The sequence below is a fragment of the Falco biarmicus genome, chromosome 1 (assembly GCF_023638135.1).
Source record: "Falco biarmicus isolate bFalBia1 chromosome 1, bFalBia1.pri, whole genome shotgun sequence".
In the NCBI taxonomy this organism is placed as follows: domain Eukaryota; kingdom Metazoa; phylum Chordata; class Aves; order Falconiformes; family Falconidae; genus Falco; species Falco biarmicus.
The window spans coordinates 77,381,316-77,405,960 of record NC_079288.1 but is presented as its reverse complement, the minus strand read 5'-3'; the positions used below and the strand labels follow the sequence as shown (position 1 = coordinate 77,405,960).

Below are 24,645 nucleotides of genomic sequence, written 5' to 3'. Positions count from 1 at the left end.
GGCTGCCGCGCATCCCTCCTGCCCTGTACCCCCGGCCCCGAGTCTGGGGGCTGCCGCGCATCCCTCCTGCCCTGTGCCCCCGACCCCTCCGGCCCCGTACCCGGGGGCTGCCGCACCCCGCTCCCCACCCCCCGCCTTTGTTCCGCTCGCCCCGCCTCGCCCTGCCCCCTCCCCGCGGGGCGGGGGAGCCGCGGACCGGGCTGTAGGAGAGGGCGGGCCGCCCCCCCGCGGCCCCGCCCGCACCCCGCCCCCGCGGCCCCGCCCCCGCCCCGCCCCTCCGCCCCCGGCGCGCCGCGGTGCTGGCTGCGCGGCGCGGCGCTGGGCTGCGCGGCCGGAGCTGCGGCCGGAGCTGCGCCCGCTCCCGCTGCTGCGCGGAGCCCGCTTTGTGCCGGCAGCCGCGGCAGGACGGCCGGAAAGGTAGGAGGGCTCCCGCCCGCTGCTCCCGGCAGCATCTCTCCCCCGAGCTCCGCGGGCGGGAAGGGAAAAGAGGAGGAAAAAGGAGGGAGGGGAAGGGCTGGATTCAGAAAAGGGCTTTTTCTGCCGAGGCTCCGCGGCTGCTCCAGGCAGCCCCGTGCTAGGACAGCCGGAGGCTCACTGGGGAAAAGCCTGAAAAAAACTCCCAACAAAATCTCGCTCGTTTTCTTGTCCGGGAGAAGCACATGGAGAACGCGGCGAGGGAGCCCGAGCATCAGGCTGCGGCAGCCCCGGCAGCCGCCGTCCCCCTGGGCTCCCCGCCGGGCCCCGGCACCGCTGCACCGTGCGGGCCGTGCCTGGGCTGGCACCCAGCAGGAATCCGGCTGGGAGCCTCGGCAACGAACCCGCTGTCTGCCATCCCGAAACTCGCATCCTTTCCCGGGGAAAGGCACCAGCCTGGCAACCCCGCTGCTGCTTTGTACAGCTGGGAGTTGCGTTATTTTCCGCCTTTTAGGGTGGGAGGAGGTGGTCTCTCTTCCAGCCTTTGCCATTTGAACCCGTTTCATCATCGCCGAGAGATTGCATCATGTTACAGTCCTGGATTCAGTCAGGGCAAAGGCGAAGCGAACCATCCTTCCAGATCTATCCCATTGGCTTCCCCACCCGACTCCCTCCTTTTTATTTCCTGTTTAACAGAGGTTAAAACTAAAAAGCAGCCGGCGATTGGCAGGCGGTGGTTTGGTTCACAGCGACGTATTTTGATTTCTTCCACTGAGGGTTTTTTTGGAAACTCACTTGTAACGTTGTTGGTTCTGTGTGAGTTTATGTGCCTTGTGTGTGTCGGGGGGGATGGAGGAAACTTGCCAAAGTTTTAGCTGGTAGGAAAATAATAAGGCGGCAAAAAAGTCGGATAAACAGTCAGGAGCAGCCGTTGCTGTATAAGCTGCAAGCTCTGGAGTCACAGAAGGTGAATGGATCCAGGCAGGCATCACTCGGAAACAGACGTTCACCTGCCCAGAAGGGCCATGTAACGAATGCACACACTTAGGAAAGGCAAGACAAGACAGAAGTCAGGAGCAGAGACGTCTTTAGCAGATCTCCCCTCTGGATCCCATATGACCATTTTGATGCAAACGCCTGGTGCGTCTGCGCCTGTTTTATTTATCGTACCTTTGCAATGACTGATCTTTTCAGCTCAGATCTGACTGTAAAATAAAAGCCAAAAAGATCTAATTAAATATTGTACTGCAGTCCGGGGCTTCCTAAGCCGACAGATTCTGCTCTCGTGCAGTTCTTTGTTTTGCTCCATAGGGAAAAAAATGTCACAGCATGGCTTGGTGCAGCTCTTGGAGGTATTTTCCGTAACTAGTATCTCGCCCTTGCAGGTGCTCTGCCACTGCTTGCTCCGAGTGTTACGGGACTGCTCTTTTCTTTCATGAAAATAGCAGTATTATGAAGTTCTTTTTCTCTGCTTCTCTGGGAAGGGTCCGTGCAGGGGCGCAAGGAAACAGCTTGGCAGCCAGATGGATCCATCCATCAGTGCTCTCCTATATGGGCATTTGATGCCCTTCAGTCATCCCTTATGCCTCCTGGTGGTTTCCATAGGAAAAGCTGCACATTTGCTTTCTTCTTTTGAACATTCCATTTTTCCTTTTGGAACTGGGGTGGAAGAGGAGCGAATCCTGCATTAGAGCCAGGGGCACAGCCATTCTGTCTTTCTGGGGCTATAGGGCACCAGGTGGATTTAAGAAGAATTTGAAATAGGTTCTGAAAAGAAGCATCTGCAGATTTCTTTGTTTGTCTGGGTACCCAGCGATTGTGGTGACAAGCCTGCGCACAGAACAATGAGCAGATACTCACTGCGTTTGGTGATATGTGGTGCTGTTTGGTGTTTCCTAGGAAATATGTCAGCAGATTTCAAAGTCTTGTGATGTGTTCCTAGGTCTTAGGTAGAATTTTAGATGAAGGGATTTGGAAGGTCTGAGTTGTTGAAATTATGGTGTTTCTTGAAGCAGTGGCAACAAGGAGGGGTAAAATGCAGGAGGGGTAAAATGCAAAGACACTTCAATAGGTCAGCCACTCACGCTATTTTAAAATCGTATAATTGTAGTGGAGAGGTTTTACATTTTCAGCTCCTGAGGCTCTCAGAATGGAAGGGATGCTGTCAGAAACATAAAAGAAAATAATACTGAGATCTCAATGGGGGCAGGCTGCATTTGGTATGCATATGTCTAATTGTGCTGCTTCTTTCAGTAGTGCAAAGAGAACCCGCTGTAAGGTCAGATCAGGAATTGTCTTGCCCCGCTGCTTGCCTGCAGACTTCCTTGAGACATTGCCCTAGGACAAAGAGCCAGAGGTTTGGGGCTGGTTTATGCAGTCTGGAGCCCACCGATTTAATTTCTGTCCATTTTCAGAAGTTTCGTATCTGGTATGTCAGTCAATGGGAGCATGGTATCCAGAAGCCCGCCTGGTTAACTGCATTGTTCAAGGCTGCGCTCTTTGTTTTGCGAGGAGGGGGCCAGGAGGGGAATGGATGTGCTTTATATTCATTTGCAAGAGGTCTCCTGCTGAAGTGGGAGGGTGGGATGCAAGGACCTACACTTCCAAGCTCCCATACAGATCAGTTGATTGTGTGCTGTTAGGGTTTTAGTCACAATTCAGCTTGTTTTAGATGTGAATGACACTTGGCTGCTGGTATGACCCTGAATTTCCTCTGATTCATCAGTTCATTAACAAATACAGTGTTTCATCTGGCACAGGAACTGTTTGTCTGGGCTGGGCAGGTGAGTGTGTTGCACACTCAGTATGACATTATTCCATGTTAATATACTCTAATATAAAATGTTCTTAGGCTTCCAGATGAACTCTGATAGTCAAACCCAACAAAAATAATAGAAAAATGGGAATTCAACCAAAGGGCTACAGTTACTGTGAACTCTGAAGCAGGACTGAAAAAGCTAAGCCTCAAATGTACTCCTATGTCTATTAATATTAAGGTTATCTATTGAAATTCAGGAGGAGTGAGCTTTCATACTATAAGCATCCTAAGCTGACCTTAGACCAAATTCAAGTTTTTAATATTACATCAGATACCTTTTTGGGGAGTGTCTGCATAGAGTAGTACTGAGAATAGTCTGTCAAAGCTATGAGCAGGTAGGAAAACATGTAGCTGCAATGGCACAGGGGTGACCCTGAGTGCAGTGTGCAGGGGTTACACCAGAGCAAGCGTTGCACTGCACCTACTCATCTGTGTATATGTGAAGGCTGTGTATTTGTATTGCATCTGCAACAGCACTGTAAAATACTGTATATTTTTTATCTAGTGTGTGTATATATATCTATGTATATATATATATATATATATACACACTATATAAATTGTTCTTACTCTCTAGAAGCTGCCTCGTGACTCTCCAGGTCATGAAACACGTGTTGATGCTAGTGAATATTATTGCAGAAACATAATTGGGGTGTGTGGAAAGAGGGATATCTCATAGCAGATAATAAATGAACTTTTTCAGACATAAGCCCTATTTTCCAAGGTTACAGTAAGAAAAGAAACACTGAATGTCATAAATAGAGTTGTCTGTTGTCCATTACCCTTCTGCCACCTTAACAGAAATTTGGTCATGACATACAGTGACTAGTAAGGTCTGACTACTCAAGGTGCTGAGCACCCTTAGCACACAACAATGTCCAAATAAGCGGATGGTGATCACCTTTCTTAGAGTAGCCATGGGAGAATACACTAGGCTGTGAAAAGGATGATTCAATATCTGCTGAATATTTTACCAGTGTCCATCAAGGAATCTAGAAAAGAAACTCCTAAGAGGGCTTGTAATAGGTTTGATTTTGTATAGATACTGCCTTTTGAATGTAGCAGTATCTTAAAAGATGGTGTACGTTTAGCAGTAAAATAAGCAAAACTGCATAGGATTGTCATCTTTAAATCTCTTTCCTAAACTGAAGAAGAAAAAAAATATTAAAAAAAAATCAGTGCATTATTCCTTTCATGATGACATAGTAGTGTGAGTTTTTGGACTGACTGGGGGATTTCTGTTGCCAACCTATCTCTGCTATCGTGTATTTTTGAGCTGGGTGATAAAGGCTTTCTCTAGGACAGATGTTGGTAACGGCCTTATTGTGCCAAAACCTTCATGAGTACAAAATGCTGAATAAAAATATTTCCATCCATTAATAGTAAGTGTCAGAACGGAGTACACCAGTGGTTTCAAATTTAATCTGTAATGTAGCTGATGTCTCAAAGATAACAACATTTTACCCCCAAGAAATATAGCACTTTGTGTGAGGTAATTGCTATGTGAGTTGCACTAAATATATATTATTCATTAGGGGACTGTCATTATATCATGTTTGTGAATTCCCAAAAGTCTCTTAACACTGTCCTGATCACATCTAAACATTTATGGTGTCTAAAGATTTTGGTGTCCTACTTGACTGACTGGTGTTCTGCCTTGCTGAATTTATTCTGATAGCCACTTTTAATGAGCATGCTGGCTTCCTTCATTTAAAAGGAGTGGATTTTGGGTTGGGAAAGGAGCTTAATTCATCTATTTACGTTATAAGAGGTAGCAGTCCTTCACAGAGAGTATGTAGTGGTATGTTATCTCAGTTTTGCAGAGAAGCGAATAGTAAAAGCTCTTGAATATTCCTATGCTAAACTACCATGCGCTGTCTTCAAATGTATAAAGGCTCAATATCTGGCCAGTTGCTGTGGGTGGATTTCCCCTTCCTTGCCCCCCCCCCCTCCTTGAAGTATGTTTAAGTATCTCTTTGAAACTTATCTGGTCTCTCATCAGTTACACATGCCTATGGTATTCCTGTTCAAAACTGGAAGAGGCGAGGAGACAAGGTAAGGAGGGAATTTCCCTGTTATTAGCAATTAGCAGATCCAGTTTTTATTTTGCTATACCATTTCTTACCAGGAGCAGCTGCAAAGAGAGAATTACAGTGTGACCTTCGCAGCATTTCCTAGTGCCGTCATCAATCAGATCTGGCAGGAGCTTTATCGTATCTATCAGAGTGGCTCATAAGCCACATGCTGTCTAGTCTGGGGGGGGAAAAACAAACAATGGGAGCTGCTGTAGGTTTTGTTTAAAATAAAACAACCAGGAGTGAGCTTTTCCCATATGTGCCAGCTTTGTAGACAGATTCCAATATTTACCGTGTACTGTTGGACTGATTAATAAAATATGATGTTTATAAAGCAGTGGAAGAGAATTCCACTACGTCTCAATGGCATTGGCAAGCCATTCACAAGCTGTTACAACTTCAGGCTTTCGCAGTCAATGCTCTCCAGTCTCATTCTAATCTTCAGCATTATTTTTACTGAGTTGATGCAGTTATATTAATTTTGGTGTTTTTTGCAAACATAAAAGTTAGGGAGTAAAGATGTGTTTTCAGACTTCTCTGATTCTTACATGAAATAATGTAGCTTTCTCAGATTAAGCTGTTTGCTGTTTTTTGTGGGAACATGCATGCCTTTGCAGCTTGTTCTAGGGCTCTTTTGGAGCCAAGGTTATAATGTGGTAGCCAAGGTCAGCTGATCGGCTACAACAACCCGCTTCTAAGCATGCAAAAGCTTATTAACACTTCGTCAGCGTTTTGTTTGTTTGTTTTCTATTTGCTTGGTTGGTTTTCCATTTCGGGTTCTTCAATTTTTCTCATTGTAACACCAGGTTCACTGCCATTTTCAGATTCCTTTGCTCACCTTTTCTTGCCAGCTGCAGTAAGTGCAACTTTCTTGCCTTCCTTTCCAAGGCTCAGTACAGTGACAGGTAGTCACTTCATGCCTGGCTTCCTTCCAGGCAAGGTCATGGAATCACAGAATTGTTAAGGTTGGAACAGATCTTTAAGATCATTGAGTCCAACCATTAACCAGCACTGCTAAGGCCACCACTAAACCATGTCCCTAAGTGCCACATCTACATGTCTTTTAAATATCTCTGGGGATGGTGACACCACCACCTCCCTGGGCAGCCTGTTCCAGTGCTTGACGACCGTTCTGGTGAAGGAAGTTTTTTCTACTATTCAGTCTAAACCTTCCCTGGTGCAGCTGGAGGCTGTTTCCTCTTGCCCTGTTTCCTGTTACCTGGGAGAAGAGATACTTCATACCTATTAAAAAAAGTCTTGGCTAACAGGTAGATGGAGGGGCAAGAAGCAATGGGAACAGGCAGAATTGCTAGTGTATAATTCTGACTTCATGGGCACATGTTTGCTTCTATATATGATATATACAGATACATATTTAGATGTATATAGATAGATATATAGAAAGTGTGTGTATATATAGGTGATATATGTTAGAGCTGCCTTTGCCACACCTGTGGCATATCACATCTGAGAAAAATGGCTAATTGCTAATAAATATATATATTTACTGTTACAATGTCAATTAAAAGGTTAAGGCCCTGATCTTCAGATTGGTAAGGTTGATGGCCAACAGCAGAGTATGATCTATAATTCTTGTGTTTTTTTAACTAGCCAATTCTTGGTAGAAACTACCTCTGTAGCAGAATTGGGCAAGGAAGCTTGAAATGCTGTAAGAAACGTGCAATAGCAGGTGCAAGGAAAATGCTCATAAAATGTGAAATACATTTAGCAAGATAGTTATCTGCTCTGTCAGGGAAAAAATCATGTGAATTGGCTAGCTGGCTATAGAATGAATGACTTCTGTGGTTTTCCCCTGTGTGTGCCATGTTAGTGGGACAGGTTTTATGGCCCCAGCTGCTGAACTGGCACTAGGCAGGGCAGCAGCTGCAGCTGCGTCCCCTGCCCCAGGGACCTGCACACCCAAGTGAAAAGGGGTCTGCTCAAAACAGTGCTGCACATCGTCCTTCTTCAAGGGCTGGGGCTGTCCCTGAGCGTTTGGGCAGCTGAGGGGAAGGGTCTGATGGACAGACACCCTTGGGTGGCTTCAGATGGTACTGTCAGCCACCGCGTGCCGGTGGTGCCCATCCTCACGGCTGAGCTGGCATCAGCCCCTGGGTCCCAGCATCTCCGCCCAAGCAGGGGATGGGGCCAGGAGAGGCTGACACTCCGAGCTATGACCTCCAGCAGCCAGGCACCATGGCTGCACAACCACTTCCTAGAGGACTTTTAAGAGTCCAAAGCCATAAGCAGTCCCGTTCCAGCAGGAAGATGAGGAGAGGGGAAGCTGCCAGCAGGAATCAGCCTCAGGAGCTGAGTCCCATGTCATCGTTTGGGGGCTGCTGCTGCTCCATAAGCATGCAGCAGAGCAGCCGGCTGCCCGCTGTGGTGCAGACTGAACGAACAGACATTGTTTCAGCCCTGCAAGCAGGGTAGGCTGCAGTGAGGAAATGCTAAAATGGTAGGAGCTGAAAATAAGATAGATAATGTAAAAGGCAGTCATTAGATAAGAAGCAGCGCTGCTGAGTGTCACCAAGGCAGCGGTGGCCAGGAGCTGAGCTGCAGAGGGGCCACTCTTTGATGCTGTTCTGCCGCTGGGACTTAGAATAGATCAAACCAAAAGAAATTGCCCTTGTGGAGAGTGGGATTGATTGTTGTTAGCAAGTCCACGCTAGGGAATAGAGTGAAATACTTAATGGATTATGTTGCTGGCTGTAAGAGATAGAGACAGAAGAAAATAAATACCTGGAAATGTTGGAAGCTACCTGATTTTCAACTCTGCTAACGCACAACATTATCAAAGAATACCCTTTGGAAAATGAAAAGATTGGCTTCTCAGGGCGGGGTGTGTGGGTTATTCAGGCTGAGGAGCTTCTGTGAATACACCAAGCTGTTCTCCTTGCCTGATTCCTCTGTCTGCACCATGTGTTTGCCATTAGGACTACGAAAAGCTGCGAGTCTCCTTGGACAGGGCATGATGGGTGCTTGGTGGGTCTTTCAGGAAGAACCAGGAGAGCTGAAAGGAGACAGAGGCTAGGTCAGGCCACAGCATTTTGTTTTGAGCTTAACGGGAATGAAATCCACCCTGAAGAGTCTTGGGGAAAATTCTGGATGAGGGCCAGTATGAATAATGCTGAGTGCAGATGGGTGGGACCCCACCTGGTTACAAAAACAATCCTATTTCCAAGGTTAGTTAATTCTGCTGAAAAAAGGGATATTTAACAATTAAGGTCTCATTTAAAAGGGGGAAAAAAAACCCCAACAGCTGGAGACCTTAACAAAATAAATAAATAAACCTAAAAGTCTCTCACTTCAGAAATTAATGAAAACAAGCCCCCAAACATGCAGACAGCTGAAAGCACACACCAAAAACCTCAGATTAAAAAAAAACAAGTGTCCTCTGGGGAAAGGAAGAGCTGTTCCCTCTCTGGGAAAGTTTGTCTGTTCCTGTAGCTGTGAACTTTTGATCTTCTCTGGGACTTTCTGCTGTCCTTGGTTCACTCTGCAGCTTCTTGGTCTCTTGCACTTCTTTCCCCGGAGCTCAGAGAAGTGTTTATGCAAGCACTCGGCTTTAAATAAATGAATCATCTTATTTGATGTTGGTGAGATTAGTGCTTGGGGTTGCGTGTATGTTTACGCTGGTCTGCTGAGCAGGAGGTGCCGCGGCCGGCAGTCAGCAGGGGAGGTGTGTGAGTGTGCCCCCCCAGAAGGAGCCCTCCCACCTGCCCCCACTGCTGCGCCTCGGGGCCACCAAGGCACCGTCTCCTTTGTGACCACCACATCCGTAGCCTGATCTGGATCAAACTCTATCCAGCAATCCAAAAAGATGCAACAGTTAATTTTAACCTGACGCAAGTCCCAATTAGTCTCTTGGTGACTGCTCTTCCCGTCTGTCTGTCTGCAATGACTGAGCCTCACAAGCCTCTCAGCACTGCAATTTCCTTCACATCCCTTTGGATCTTCTCTTTTATTGTTGTTTACAAAACACTGAGTCTAGATTTTGCATATGTGGAAACTCTTGCTGAGAGCTGTCACCCCTTTGACCTCGAGGACCTTCTCCAGATCTCTCATTTTTGTGTCCTCTTGCTTGTAGTCCAACTGTGTAACCTCTGAAACTAATTTAAGTGTAAAATACAGGCTGTACTGGAAACTTCCCTGTAAACAGTAGCTCTCTCTGCAACTTAAGGGCAATTACAGGTGCACATAGAAGGCCCACATGACTGTCTTCCCCAAAGAAACAACTGAAATATCAATTAAATTACAGGGAAAGCAAAAGCTGTCTTGAAGAGGTATGATGTTTGGGGATTTTTAAACTTCTTCAACCCTTTTCAACTCCTTCAGCTTCTTTTTCCTACCACAGTAATATCTTTTTAAGCGTTAGGGGACTAGCCCTGCTGTGCTTGCACTTCAGGATTCCTTTCTGGTTTTTGGTCAGCACATCTACAGGCTCCAAGATCTAAGTGCAAACTGAGATTGCCCTGAAGTTTATTGTGCTTTATGAGAGCAAAGGGTGAAATCTGTCTTTGAGACTTGGGGTCGTTTGGGCTAGGTTTCCTGACGTACCAGGCCTTACAAAAAACCAGCTGTTCTGGGGTTGTCATTCTGCCAGCTTTAAGGAAAAACAACCAAATAAAGTAAAAATACACTGCCAAAGAGGGATCAAACCTTAGCTTGGTTTGAGTGTTCTTTAAGTAGTCTCAGTCTTTGCATTTACACCAGTTAAGTTCTTCTTTCCATTCAGGGAGGTGACTTGGAGGCAGTATTTATGTGAGAGTCCAGCCCTTTCCCTGTACATCTCTGTAGGGAAGGGCCGCTTCCTACTGACGTCTAAGTGCTTTACTCCATCAGTTAGGATCTGGGCAACCCAGAGCAAGATTTAAATGTAAATGGGTGAAAGTAAAGACACATGAAATGAACTTACGCAGCTTTCCTAGGTGTGGTTGCAGAGCTGTTGTTGGCCAGGAGGCATCACCTGGATGTTCCCGTCACCTGGCTGAGCCAGGAGCAAGGTTGCCCAGAGACAGCAGAGCAGGAATGCGCCCTTGTTCAAGCTATAGCTTGGGCTCTATATATAGCCAAAGAAGTCTGTGCCCTTCTAGTAAGTGACTTGCAGAGCACTTGGTGCCCTAGAGCAGCTCTTTACATGTTAATAACTCATAAAAAACCCTAATGACTTCATGAGATGGGATGGGGAGTAGGAACTGGAAATGGCAGATGCTCAGTGTGCAGAGGGAAAGAGAGAACTGACTTAGTCTGCCCAAATGCTTGAAAGAAATGCATAATAATATTGAAAGGATTTTGGTATACTAGTTGTCTTTCTTATCAGCCTGCTAGTGCCTCAGCGCTCCTGAAATTTCCATACAAGCCCGTAAACTTCACTTTAATTGATGCATAGGAGGGAGAGAAGCACGTAAGAATCCGGTAATATCTTTTCCCTTTTTTGCTGTAGTCACCTCTGGTTTATAAGCTTTCATCTTAACTCCTGCAACTCAAGTGAGTTTAGGAACACTCCTGAACTCTGGGATAAACAAATGTTTATCTACTTTACCTGGGAAACTACATTTTTGGAGCAATGCTGGTTGCTATATCTATAAGACTGTGTGTCACGCCACTTTTGAACTACAGTTTACAGGCGTTAGCTGACCTGCCCCTTCTGTCAAGCAGTCGATGGAGCAAACATCTCACCTGCCCTGTACTCCTTACGTGAGCAGTGGCATGTAATGCTGTACTATTTGCTATTAAAATTACAGACTGAGCTTTCCTCCCAGTGAGCCACTGGAGAAGAGCCGTGCAAGTTATCTCACTGATGTGCAACGTGCCGGGACTCGCCACACAGACGTGCCCTTTTCTTTGATTGCATTCGCTAGGGTCAGCTATAGGGGATCATGACTATTCCAGATCAGTTCACTCCATTACAGTACTCTGACAAAATAATCCTTCCCCTATCCAGTTCAGCTGCACTCAGTGCAGTGAAGCAACTAAAAGTATGTGTATGATTCTAGAAAGCTCTTAGCACTTCTGGAAGGGGCAGAACGAAGCGTGGCTCTGTGTGTACCATAGCACTTCAGAGGGTGGCTTTGCTACGGGCAATAATAAAGAGCATTTTTACATAGCTCAGAAAGGCACAAAATAATATTGAGCAACTGTGCCCTGTGATAACAGAGTATCAGGGGATAACTACATGAAAGCAGACAAAGGGCATGACAAGATTTTTCCTTGGGTTGGAGAATTCATTATTAGCGGCATTATTCTCGAAAATGGTAGGCATTGGACATTTTCTGAGGTAGGCCTGCCTAGGAAAATCTTACATTCCTTTTGTCATTGTTTCTTTATTGAAGTGAGAATTTCTTCCCAAATCGGATTTTTGTAAGGAGGAAACAGATACTTCACATTCACCAGTGGAAGTTGTCCAAAGCAGAAGGGGAAAATGCCATTTGAAACTGTTAAGAACAGAATGATAAAAGCCACCTGGAAAAATAAATGTTCAGTGGTTGCTGATTTCACATGTAAAGTGTGTTTTCCTATGGAATTATTATTTATAGTGTAGTAAACAGAATACAGATTTTAATAATTCTATATTTTTTTTTAATTTGGCATTATAATCAGTGATGCCTCTTTCTTCCTGTGCTTAAGAAGTAGCATCCATGCCTATAATGACTCTTCCTTTGCCTGTAGGCAAGTGAATTTTTGTCATTGGCTAATAAGAGAAGGATCAGGGGCTTGGGACCCTAATAACAGACTGCTGGGAAATCACTGAATGCCAGCAGAGAGCCCTTTGAGTGAGAATTTTCATTGCCTGTGCCCTTATCTTGTTATACATTCAGCTTGTCTGCCAGCTTGTGACTAGTAGTGAAGATTATTAGAATCTGGGCTTTTGAGGATACCATTATTTTCCTTTCTTTATCTGATCACACCATGGAATTATGTCAGTGAATTAAAATTCTGATAATGGTAGACTCTGTGTCCTGGATGATTAAAACCTTTGTCAGCATAAAGTTGCATGTTCTTTAATTTAAGGATTAGAGGACTACATCCCATTTTTTCCAAGTGTGAGGGTTAAGAAATGGCATTATTAAGCTAGCTAAACAACTGTAAAATGTATATTAGGACTAGCAAAGGCATTGATTTGGGTAGTTTGTATTGCCCTAGCTGCTTCATCTTCCCAGAGTTTCTTTCCTACCTTCTTCATATGTGCATCCACTTTCAGAGTCTTTAAAGGCAAGAACTGTGTATTCTTTAAGATAAATAATGTGCCACCACTCTTTTGCTCTATTGTTACTGTAGGATTTGTACTAAGATACTTGTTAGGTCAGATTGCTGTCAGTTTCCAGATTAAAACTATCAGCTTCTGAAGGGAAAGTCTGAAGTGGTGTATTGATTGTGACTGAAAGCCGCTTTTCCAAACCGTCATCTATCTATCAGCATCTGCTCCCACAGGGCACTTCACTATGTAGGATGAACTAACTGCATTTTCCAAGTCAGTAGTATGTCTGCTGGACTTGGAAAATAAACTGGTTTGTCTCCATAGTGAAATCACTTCACTTAGAAGTATCCTACCCCAAAATAATCATACTAATTATTTATCTTTGTCCTTTCTCTTAAGCAAAAGCCTGCCCCATACTGGAGATTTTTTTGGCATACGTTCATGACTGAATGGTACCCTATCCTCTGTGTAATTGTCTGCCATCCTTCTTTTTTTTTGCCTTGCCTTACTCTGTATTTGGTTAAATACCTGCATCTGTTGTAAATTTTCATGTGAGAGGTGATTATGATCAGATTAGTATCCTGACAAACTGCTTTACAAGGTAAATGGTGAGAAAGACCCCCTGTGCAAGAGATGAGACTGAGGTGCTCCAGCATGGTGATTTTCAGTCCCACAATACACAGTCTTGCCAATGGGAATTTATCTGGGTCTGCTTTCTTATCGAAAGATAATGGGTAGAAGTTATGTAGGGGATTTAATTTCAGATATTTTCAGTCACTGTCCTTCAAGTACAGAATGCAACTTGACATGTGCAACCAAAGGCAAAATGCAGCAGAGGACAGCCAACTTGGACATTGACTGAATAGGAGAACAATTTCAAATAGTAACAATATTTGTAAAATAAATGCATCAATGCTTACCTACATCAGGTGTAGAAGAGTAGTAACGGGATATAGGAGAGTAGTGGCAGGATATGTAACTGCATTATTCAGGGTGCTATGGGGGCTGGAGCTAAAGCGTCGTGGCTGGGCTGGTGTTGATAGATCAGGAAGAGCGAGGGAACCGAGTGTGGTGCAATCCCTTACCCTGCTTGTCCATGGGACTTGAGGGGATAGGTGTGCTGTCTGTTAAAATGATTTTTATCATATTTGTGGTGGCTTGTCACACTGGCTGTTTTTGGTACACGAGTGGCAGCTATGACACAGAAGTGCTTTCTTTCCCTCCTCCCTCCTCTTGGGGCAGTGCAATGAAATCTTTCATCTGTGCCTCAAATCGGTTACATTTTTCACGCCAGAGTTTTGAGGTTGGGAGAAAAAGAGTTGTGATGAGGCTGTGACAGGAGGAAGCCAAAGTTAGAGTGAAATGAGAATGCATTTTTATGAAATAATGTTACATTCACTAGTCTTGAAGATTAACATTTGGGAGTGTGCTAACTGAGAATAAACTTTTTTAATCTATGCACTTTTAAATTAGGATTCAGCTATTGGTACTTGCAAGGCACTAAGAAAAGCACTCGCTGGGACCATCTGTATTCAAAAAATGGGAATAGGAAGTGGAGTGTCATCATATGTTCACAAGTCTTGCCAGTCCCTGGTCTTTGTAACAGAAGCTTCACGTGCATGCTGAGTGAGTCAGAAACCAAGGAGACTCCATGTGAGCTCCTGTGTGGCTCCCAGTGGTGCCAGTTAACGTGTAATTAATGTAAGTCTAGATATTTCCCTTACTTCTGTTCTCGGTAAAACTGGTTAAGCACAGTTAAAATGTTACAGAAAACTGTAAGTAGTAACAGCACTATTTAATATGTCTGTGCATATAACACATGACTAAACAACTTTCTAACTATATTTAAATAGCTTTACTATAATTAGAAAGCTCTTTTTTTTCACTTTCATTGTGGTAAACATGGGATCAGATTTTTGAATTAAAGGGATGTGAAAGCTGATAGGCACTTAGAGCGGGATACATCCTGCCAGGCTTGAGACACACACGGGAGAGCAGGTCTGCAGCTGAGCTCATTCCCCGTAGTCTTTCTTTACAATCAGGGGATAGAAATCCGCTTCTCAAGGATGTAATTAATCTCATCTGTTCTAGATGTCTATTTTAGGAAGCGTACATTTCTCCATTGACTGTGCGTTGAGCCTAGGGCAACTAGCCAAGATACAGATGACTATGTTGTAAGCGTTGGCATTTAGTCAGAGGAATGTCACCTCTAAAGCTCAAATGGTTTGCCTCCCTACTTTCAACCCTATAAAATGAGTAATTCTTCTGAACTAAAATAATTTATTCAGGAGGCTTGAAACAAGATGATCATTCTTTGTATTTACATGTATAGGTGGGTTATTTTTGCTCTTAATTTGGGTTTACTCTGTACTTACAAAAAAGTTTGTTATGGCATCTTGGTGTGGCTACTTCAGTGCTTTGAAGGCTCATGGCACTCTATGAAAACATCCTTGAAAAGAGACTGGAAATGTCAAAGTGATGACCGAGACAGATTCTTGGAAAATGAGTTTTGTGATATAACATTCTTGGTAATATATTTCTGGGCATTGCTGCATAATTTTAGTTCTCTGCTTTAGTAGTTTGCCATATTGATCTCATATAAGATCATTTGTATAGCAAACATTCCGTTCATTCAGCTGTGAGATTTTTATTTAGATTGCTGTGCTCAGTGCCTTACTAATTAAGATGTTTTGCATTTGGGTGACTGAGTTTCTTAATCTTAAATAAACAACAAAAAAAAATCAGCTTTATTACCCCTGTTTAAAATAAAAAAAGAAAAAAATGTGCTGATCACAGAAAAATCACAGAAAAACATGTTGTGAAGACAGGAAAAGTGAAAGAGAAACTGATTGTCTGGTGGCTTGGGAGTCACCACATGGAAAACTATAGCTAGACTGGGAAAATTTTGTTGCTTGTGCCCTTGGAAGAGGTACACATTAGATGCCATCATTTCTGGGAACTGGAAGCATCCAGTTTTAACCAATAATTTACTAATCCATTTAAGCATGAATCCTACATCTGAGTAATGTCAGGGATTTGGGATTTTGAAAAGAAGTCCAGGGAGAAACAGTGGCTTGAATTAATTACCAAAATCTGTTTTTTTTCTAAGTATATTTCAGATTTGGAAATGAAGTATGAATATACATGACTGAGAAATATGGCTTTCTTTAGCAGAAATCCATATATAAAGTATTGTATTACAAGCTTATCTACTTAAAGGCAGTTTTTAAACCAAACTTTTATATGTTTTGGTTTTCATTATGTACTATTTTATATTGCATATTAAATATATTATATATTATATACACTTACCATTCTCAGGTAGTTTACTTGAGTAATAATTTTCACAGAATTAAGCGAGGAGATTTACATAGAGCTGGCTGGAAACAGTAAACATGCAACAGAACTCAAGTGACTCCAGTAGGAAATGAACGCCTATAAAAATAGGGTTTTATTCACAGTACCAAATCAGGCAAAGCTCTTTACTACATGTGTGCGTGTTTGCACTGAAGCCAATGGGAAAACTCAGACTTAAATATGTCTACTAACACACCAGAAGGTCAAATAAAACTGCAGGCCTAGAAGATGCAGAGCACCTTGTGAAGCTCCTTCATCCTGGGGTTAACTTCACCCCTAGGGCAGACAGTGCATGTAAACCATGTTCTGTATTTCTTTTCCTGTTGACATTTGTTTACTGGTATCAGCCTTTGTCTGACTTTTTGTTGCCATTTAAGTCTTAAAAATAGTTCAAAGACTTAGAAGTTTAAGCTATTTTTATAAAGAATGTAGGTTTTCCATCACTGCTTCAGGCTGAATAATTGCTATCTGGCTACGTCATGCTTATATTACCTATTGTGGGTGACCTCCCAGAAAGATTAATTATTGTTTGAAACGTGGTGATTATTGCTGTATTATTTTACCTAAATAATTTTTATTGAAAGGAGGCGGTAAGTTAAGTATTATTAAGAGCTGGATAGGTAGAGCATTTATTAGAAAGTGCCATGCATAAACACATCACGTTAACTCAAGTGCAGACCACCACATGGTTGCTGTTTAGTCAAGCATGCATTTACATGTTCTTTACGAGAGTTTATGATATGCTGAGCAGCTGGAGTTTACGTTAACATTCTGTATTAACCAGAGGGGTGAGACAGAGCTAAATGAGGGCATAGAGCCTTTGTAGGTATTTCTGTGCTTTCCCCAAAACTGTATCCAGATCCGTAGAAAAACACCACAAGTTGCTACAGGCATTGATAGGAAAAGATCTGTCGTGGATATTCATACAACCCTCCTTACCTCACTATCCAGAAAACTGCTGCTATCTCTTACACATAAAGACCTTAGATGCATCAAATTTTAAAGAACTGGGCAGGGATTAAGAATTTAAGTTCAAGGAACAACCTTCTGAAGATGCCTCCCTTTCACTATTGACCGTGATTTGGAAGAAACTGGTTTGTACCTGCAACCATATAGTGCATAGGTGCTCAGACCACTTCATAAGGATATTAATAAATACTACTTTGGATAGGATTTCTTGACTTAAATCCAATTTGCAACTAGTCTTCTCCCGTGGGAAGTAATGAGGTCTGACTTGGTAACCTAGTAGAGTGTATTGCAAGTGTAGTTTTGAATAAAACCATATTCTGTTCAAAAAGCCCACATCAAGAGAGCACAGGCTCTCAGTTTTAAAAGGGTGGAAACATCCATTTTTTTTTTTTCTTCAAGAAGCCTCATTTGCTGACTATTAGTATTATGGGGGAGAATTAGCCCCAGCTTCTTAATAGATGACTAACTGGTACCCATCACTCCTCCCCTTTCTGTTGCCATTCCACTACTAATGTCCTACAGAAAAAAAATATTATATATATATAGGATATATACATATTATGTAATATTATATATGTGTATATATGTATAAATACATAGATATTTTATACTTGTATAAAAATATGTATATATACTCCAGGTGCTCTTGGGTCAATGGAGGATGGCTGAGAGCAGCTGCGCTGTGAAATGACACTTAGATCTAGGTCTGCCCTTGCGCTTTCACTGCACTAGCTCATCCCTGGCACTGAGATTTCTGAGTAGCGGATACGCCCTGGGTCTTTGCAGTGGACCTGATTCTTTTCCTCTTAATTTAGGCAAGCTTGCCCACTTTTTATGAGTCCATCATGGGCCTGTGGGATTTTGCTGCAGAAACAGGAGTACTGAGTAAAGCTGGATAGTGCTTCCAGTTGGCGAACTGGTTTAGCTGTGGGATAGGATAGATACTTAAACTGTTACGAGCTGCTGGTCTTACATATGAATGCATGTGTGTGTAGTCACTTGCATTAAAACTTCTGCATACGTTTATACTGTGTAACAGACATCCATAGGTAAGTAACTAGAAATACAATATACGTAACCCATTGCAGGGGAATTCTGAAAGCCTTCAGGAGAGATTTCTTCCTGTCATGACAGATACATTTCCATTTTCTCGTATACTAGAAGCACCAAAGCTTTTCACCTTTCCATATGCCATGGGTTGTTTTTTTATTTTTTCTTTTTTATTTTTATTTATTGCATGTGTTTGCCAAGCTGCTTGTAGATTCCAAAATCTTGCCAGGAGGTATTTTAAAAATTGCTGAATTCTCATGGTTGTTACATATCAGCCCAAATCAAAATACTTTCAAAATCAACTATTTTTCCAATAAATAGTTTTATTAAATTCGTCTTACAATGTAGGAATATGTATGCATTTTCTATTATTATTACTGCTTCTGTAAGGGTTGAATGATATGGCTGAACCATACTTCTAGGGAAAAGAGTGTAGAGGAAACTGTATTGTACTCAATTTCACCTGGAGAACAGTGTCCTGAGAGTTAAAATACATCAAAAAATTAAGTAAGTCCCCTTGAAACGTAAGATGTGAGTAACTGTATGCATTCCTCCATTATAACATTTGCTTAACCCAGTTTCAGTCTCCTGTTTTATTACCAGCTAGAAGCACAAAGTAAAAAGGATAAAAATTAAAGAGTAGGTGTGGTAGCTCACTGGTTTATTATTTTTTTGGGGAAAAAAATAAAATCTCTACTGATGTATTTATTGACCTAAAGCCAAATTTCAGAAGGGAAAATAAACAATGTTGCCAAATTTCAGAAGGGAAAATAAACAATGTCCCTAGTGTAAAACATGAAATACCACTGGACTGTTTTTTAATTCTCACAGAAATATTCAGAATGAACTTTACTACTCTTTGCAGGATTGCTTTGTTGTGTTTAAAAAGCACAGAGCTGCATTGTTATCAGAGCAGCTAATGCTTTCCACAGATCGGCAGGAGAACACCCCTGGTAGGAATGCACTGCCCCAGGGAGGGGAAAGCTCAATGTGAGTCTACTTGCAGCTATTGCTTGCCTTTGAAAATAATTATAACATTTGGGTTGTTGGTGACATTGCCTCTGGTAATTTCAGCAGTTTAGAGTGTCTGAGTGTATTTCACATATAATACAGAGATCTATTTTGCATATGTGTTTAATAAATACCATTTTTTACCTTCGGGTGCTTTGTTACAATCTGGTCTATGCAGCCCAAACTGTCTATGTCCAAGTCATGCATGCTCCAAGAAGCTGAGTATACTGCATAATGAAAACATCCTTATTTTTGCTTCCGCATGGCTACTGAGTCGTAGAGATAAACAAACGAAACCCCACAGGAACAGGGACTCTTCTCTGAGGAGCTCGGGGTGAGCTGCAGCCTTCCTACCATACCCCGAGTGCCTGACCCAGGGGACAGAGGTGTTTTCTCCCACCACTTGCCTCCCAACAGCTGTCATCCTTCCACCCACAGCAGCACGAGGGAAGTCACGTACGTACGTGTATATTTGTGTGTGCATGTATATATATACACATAGATATCTAAGCACATATATAGGAGTAGACCATGTGTGGAGGTTCCTTCTGACATTAACCACTGTGTGACATCTACACCAGACTGTTGGTTCACAGTAGCTTTGAATCTAAATGTAGGCTGCTGCCAAGAGAGGATCCAGCGCATCCTCCCTTCCGTGCTCCTGGCCTGGGCAGCAGCAGGAGCTCCTGGAGGCTCGCGGTGGGCTGGCTCTGTGCCCTCCTCAGGCTCACCCCGTGGCCCAGAAGTGTTCTCGTTGGCCCAAAGGCAGGTATGGGAATGAGGGACTAGAGACCAGATCAGGTGCTCTTAGCAGCAGCCCAGACACAGGTTAATTTAAAGTTTTTGTAAAAACACAGCTTGCAGGAAAGGCATGGAGGAAAAAAAGCAGAAGTAACTATCTAATTTGAAATACAAACATATTTGCACGCTTGTACATGTACTTCTCTTGTACAGACTGCACTGAAAGTCATCTCAGTATCTCAGAAAGTGACTCTCCACTGACTTTTCTGAGAGCATAGGTAATTAACTCATTTTAAGGGGAACATCCAGCCTGGCCTAAGGATCACAGGTTCTTTAATTAGGAAATAGTTAAACTGAAAGCACTCGGTGAGCATCTTGGAAGGGAGGGGGGGAAGTGGAGAGAGCATCAACAGGAGTTTTTTATTTATGCTCAGTTGCACGTATCATCCTCTCACAGAGCATATTGTTTATCTGATGCCACTCTAAAGAGGAGTAGATTATACCTTTTGAATTTAAATCCTTAGCAATGTCAAAATTACCTTTTCCTGCCTTTTCTGGGTATATTATTTGGATGATATGTTACAGCTAATGTCTAAACAACTGTTACTCCTTGCCAGGCATCAGACAGATTCCTTAAGACCTTGACTTCTTTCCTACTTAAACAGGAATCAGCATGATTAGTTCTAAATCATTAATGAGAAACACTGATTTCCTCCAAAAATCATGTCATGTGATAAATCAACAAGAAAGAAGAGAAGGGTCTTACGAAAAAAATCAGTTACTTGTAGCTCTGTGTAGGTTTCTTGACTAGTGTCTGTAAAACACTACTGGGTTAAGAGCTCTGGCATGCCCTTCATGGCCAACTGAAGTTAATGCTGCCCGTGCATGGCTGAACTACTTGTGATGCAGCTGCTGAACTGCTGTGGCATTTAAATACTGACCATAAACAGGGATCTTTTGCATTAATGTGACTCTTCCAGCCACAGTGGCTCATCAGCTGGAATAAAACAGGTACAGCTTCCATGTGTGGGGAAGAGGGAGAGGGATATCCTTGGCAGCTCAGGTACATCCAAACCTTTAGAGATCCATGTCATTCTTTTGAGATGAGCTGAATTTGAAGGGCCCTCATAGTGTCTCATCCTGTAAATATTCTGCCTCTTCTTCCTCCTGTCCAAACTTTTGTAACAATTCAGGACAGACAGAAAGCAGCCTATAAACTATTATCTCCACTCCGTAATTAGGCTTTGTCGTGTGTCCACTTTACAACCAACTAATTTGTATTAGGAAAGCAATGTTTTCTTGTCATAACCTTTTATTATCATGAAAGGATAAGGTCAGCTGGGTTTTATATATATTGTCACTGTTAATACCTCAGGCAGACACGGGCTGTTTCTCTGATTAAAATGATGAGCGGTAGTTTCAGGAGGTGATAGATTATGTCATGTTCTGTCCCCCAGTGCTGACACTGTTACTCAAACATCGCTTAAGCAGAAAAGTAGCAAGTCCAGGCTGAAGGCTGTTCCTGGACTCCTGAGCACCTCATTTGCACCATCCATTTGCAATCCTTCCTCTTTCCATCATTTTGCTTCTCATAAAACTGACTTTTATAATACGGAGGAGGAATTAGCAGGCCTTTTCCAAAATCTTGGCATGGGGGAAGGGGTCTCTCAACCTGGAGCAAAGCGATTTCCACAGCCAGCTGCATTTGCAGCCAGCTGGGACATTTGCAGATCTTTTGTCATCTTGTCTCATGCCCAGATGACAAAAAGATTTATTATTCTCAGCAATTAGGGTGGGTTTTCCCCACTTGTTTTTCATCTTTGGTATGACAAATTTAGTGATGAAACCCTGAAGACGTTTTTTTTGTGTTGCTTATGCAGAGGCTGAAGGCCAGTATTGTTATAAAATACCAACCCTGCCCTTCCCCTCCCTGTGTTTCAGTAGTAGAAGTAATTTAAGGTAAAAATAAGTGGTATCTTTCATTTTGTTGTATTATGTATAGCAAGAATAAAACAGCTGTATGCACTTCAGGATGTGTAGATGTGACAGCCATGGCTTGGCCAATTCTGAAGGACTGATACCATGCCTTTGCCAGAAAAACAGGCAAACGTTTTACTGGGAGTGTTGTCTGAAAGAAATGTGAAATAGTCCCACGAGCCCAAATAACCTTGGGAAGGCCTCAGATGGAACAGCGTGTCATGTGGGCTGCTGTATGTCAGGGGGGATAGGGACCATTGAAGGGATTTCGGAAGAAAGCCACAGGAATAATCAGAAGGCTGGAAGATGCAACCTGTGAGAGACTGGTGATGGGGTTTCACTTGCTTGGCAGAAAGAAAACTGAGGAGAGGCATGATAACAGTCTTCAGACATGTTAAGGCTGCTGCAAAGATAAAGGGAGTATGTTCCCCATGTCTTCTGTGGACAGAACCAGAAAAAATGGGCTTAAAACTCCTCAAAGGAGATGGGTTGTGCATGTTAGAAACACTTTCTTATGTTCACAATGGTTGAAGGTTGGACTTGATTGCCAGCAGAGGTCAAAGGTTGGACTGACTTCTATGAGGAATGAGATAGGTATAGCTGATCTCACCTTGATGAGAACAGCATCACTTCCTTAATGGTTCTTTGAGCCGTATTCTTTGAATGAACAAGAGCTATTTATGTTGTGTGCATTCTTGTATTTTTGTAACCCTCTCCCACCCAAAAGGTTGACTTTTCCTCTCTCTTTCAGGAATGGCTTTCCTCAGGCTAATGCTTAATGATGTATTACGAAGTAAACTTAAACACAGTAAAGAACATTTTTCATGAGAATAGCTTGGATTTCCTGGCTGCTTTCTTCAGACAATGACCTGATAGCTTCTGTTTCTCCATCTTAAATAGAGTGTGATGATCATACAGTAACCAATACAAGATGGTTTTGGCATCTTGGAGGAAACTAGCTGCTGAATACCACTGCTTCACTTTCATATCCATTGCTTCACTTTCATATCCTTAGTTCTGTCTTTTCTGATCACAGTTTAATATTCACCCAAAGCTTTTCCATATATAACTTTGTATTTGGATTCACGCTGCCTTTTTTTCCCTTCCATTGTTGTGTTGAAAATGAATTCTGCAATTCTTAGCAAAACTGACATGGACTCTTCACCTTTGATAGCAACTGCAGGATTAGTTGCTTTGTCACCTCTTTGCAACAGCAATACCTTTCCTTTCTCTCCCTCCCTTTTGCCTCTGAAATGGGTAGAAAATGAAGAAAACTATCGGATGAAGCTGCTGTCATGATGGGACGAGCTTACTGTCGCCTTCTTTCGGTTTTTAGCGGCTGGCATTTGTCATTCCCAGATGAGCACATCATTACACTGAGTCAGCCCACCACTCGTCCCTGCGAGTTGCAGCCTCTGACGGATATGACTTGCAAAAGGCAATCTACTCAAAGTAACGTAGAAGCCTGTGATTATTAAAGCCTAACCTTTTAGGATGAAAATATCCGCCTGAGCATTTAAAGGAATGAATGCTGGAGAGGCTCTGATGGAGCAGACATCTCATTCTGGTGTTACAGTTTGTCCTTTCCTCCCCCTGCTTCTTTTCCTCTGATTGCTGCTGCTCTAGAAGTGGCTTTGGTACAGAAAAGGTTTTCTTTGAAGTATTGTGGAAATACTATTTCTAAGAAAACACGACCAGCAAATGTCCAGCTTTCTTTTTTGAGCTGTCTTGTTAGAATACAGCACCGGTATCTGTGTTTCTTCCCCTCTGGTGTACCATGAAAACTTTCAGTGACTTTATGGTTCAGTTACTTTTGGCAGACTTTGGTTCTCCAGGTTAGACCCATGCCCTTGTATAAACATAACTGGCTTCAAGCTGTGTTAAATACAATCTTTTGGCTACAAAAACAAAAACCCAGAGATAATGATTAAGATTCCACTTTTTATAAACATTTGTGGGCTGAAAATAGTGATTCTGAGGGGCAATCACATCCTGCTTGGTAGTATTTTTCCCTATTTGGTTCTTCAGCTCTTAAATCTTTCCCTATTGTCATCCTCTTTGTCTTTGCTACAAGTGCATTTTTCATACTCTGAACCTCACAGAAATAGATTCTGCCTAAATTGTGTCTTAAAAAACACATGGAGACACGTCAACGGGAAATATAAAGCAAAAGCTGAAATATGACACTGGCACTCCTTAGGGAGAGGAATACTGAATATTAATCGGAATCCTGAAGTTCCTTGTGCTGCTGCCTAAAAACAGCTTGGTAGGAGTGGTAAGCATTAAAAAACAAAATATGTTTTGGAAGGGTCAAATTCAGCAAGAAAATTCAAACAATACATTGGCTTTATGGAGGTGTTTGAGAGTACACATTTGTGCTACAGTACAGTGAAGTAAGAAAAAAAGAAACTAGAAAATAATTAAAAAAAAATCTCAGTATGCAGGCAAAAAGCCCCATAAGCAATGGGAGAGAAGACATTGCAGGTCTTATTTTTAAAGAGGATCTTGGGATGTTTGTTAAAAAACACTTCCTTTCCATACAGTCCTCCAAAGCAATGGATCAGTTTAGTCCTTGTTTGGAAGTTAAAAAAATCACCCACCCAAAAAAAAGCAACCCCACACATCAGCTTTTTTTGAAAACTGTCACTGAAAGCATGGAAATGTGTTCCCTTACAAATGAGGTCAGAACAGCCCCATGATGTTCATGTAATGTGCAGTTGGTTTTTCTGAATTTCAGGAAGCAAGTTTTAGAGAATTCAGGTCTGGGCAGTACCAGGGGAGTGACGGGGCTGTTCTGACATATGTATATGTCAGAGCTGTAATAAGAATTTAACTTGCTTTATATCTGTGTTTGTAATTCCAGCCTTTAGTTTAGACAAAAAAAAAATAAAAAATAGTTGTGCCAAACGGTAATATTAATGAGCCTCATGTTACCTCCCATTAAGCTGCAGCTCTGGGACTGCTCGGACTCCAAGAGGGACTGATGGACATGAGTTAGCTGCTGCTGCTTCTGCAGTCTAGTTCACTTCCCA

General features: G+C 42.6%; 1 protein-coding gene across 1 annotated transcript in view; it reads left to right on the top strand.

The window, feature by feature from the left end:
• Nucleotides 1-281: 281 nt before the first annotated feature.
• The window catches only part of AFAP1 (actin filament associated protein 1), a 121,475-nt gene continuing 97,111 nt past the window's right edge, over nt 282-24,645 (top strand). The window contains exon 1 of the mRNA XM_056348670.1: nt 282-417. The gene's annotated coding sequence lies outside the window, so the exon portion shown is untranslated. The remainder of the gene's footprint in view (nt 418-24,645) is intronic.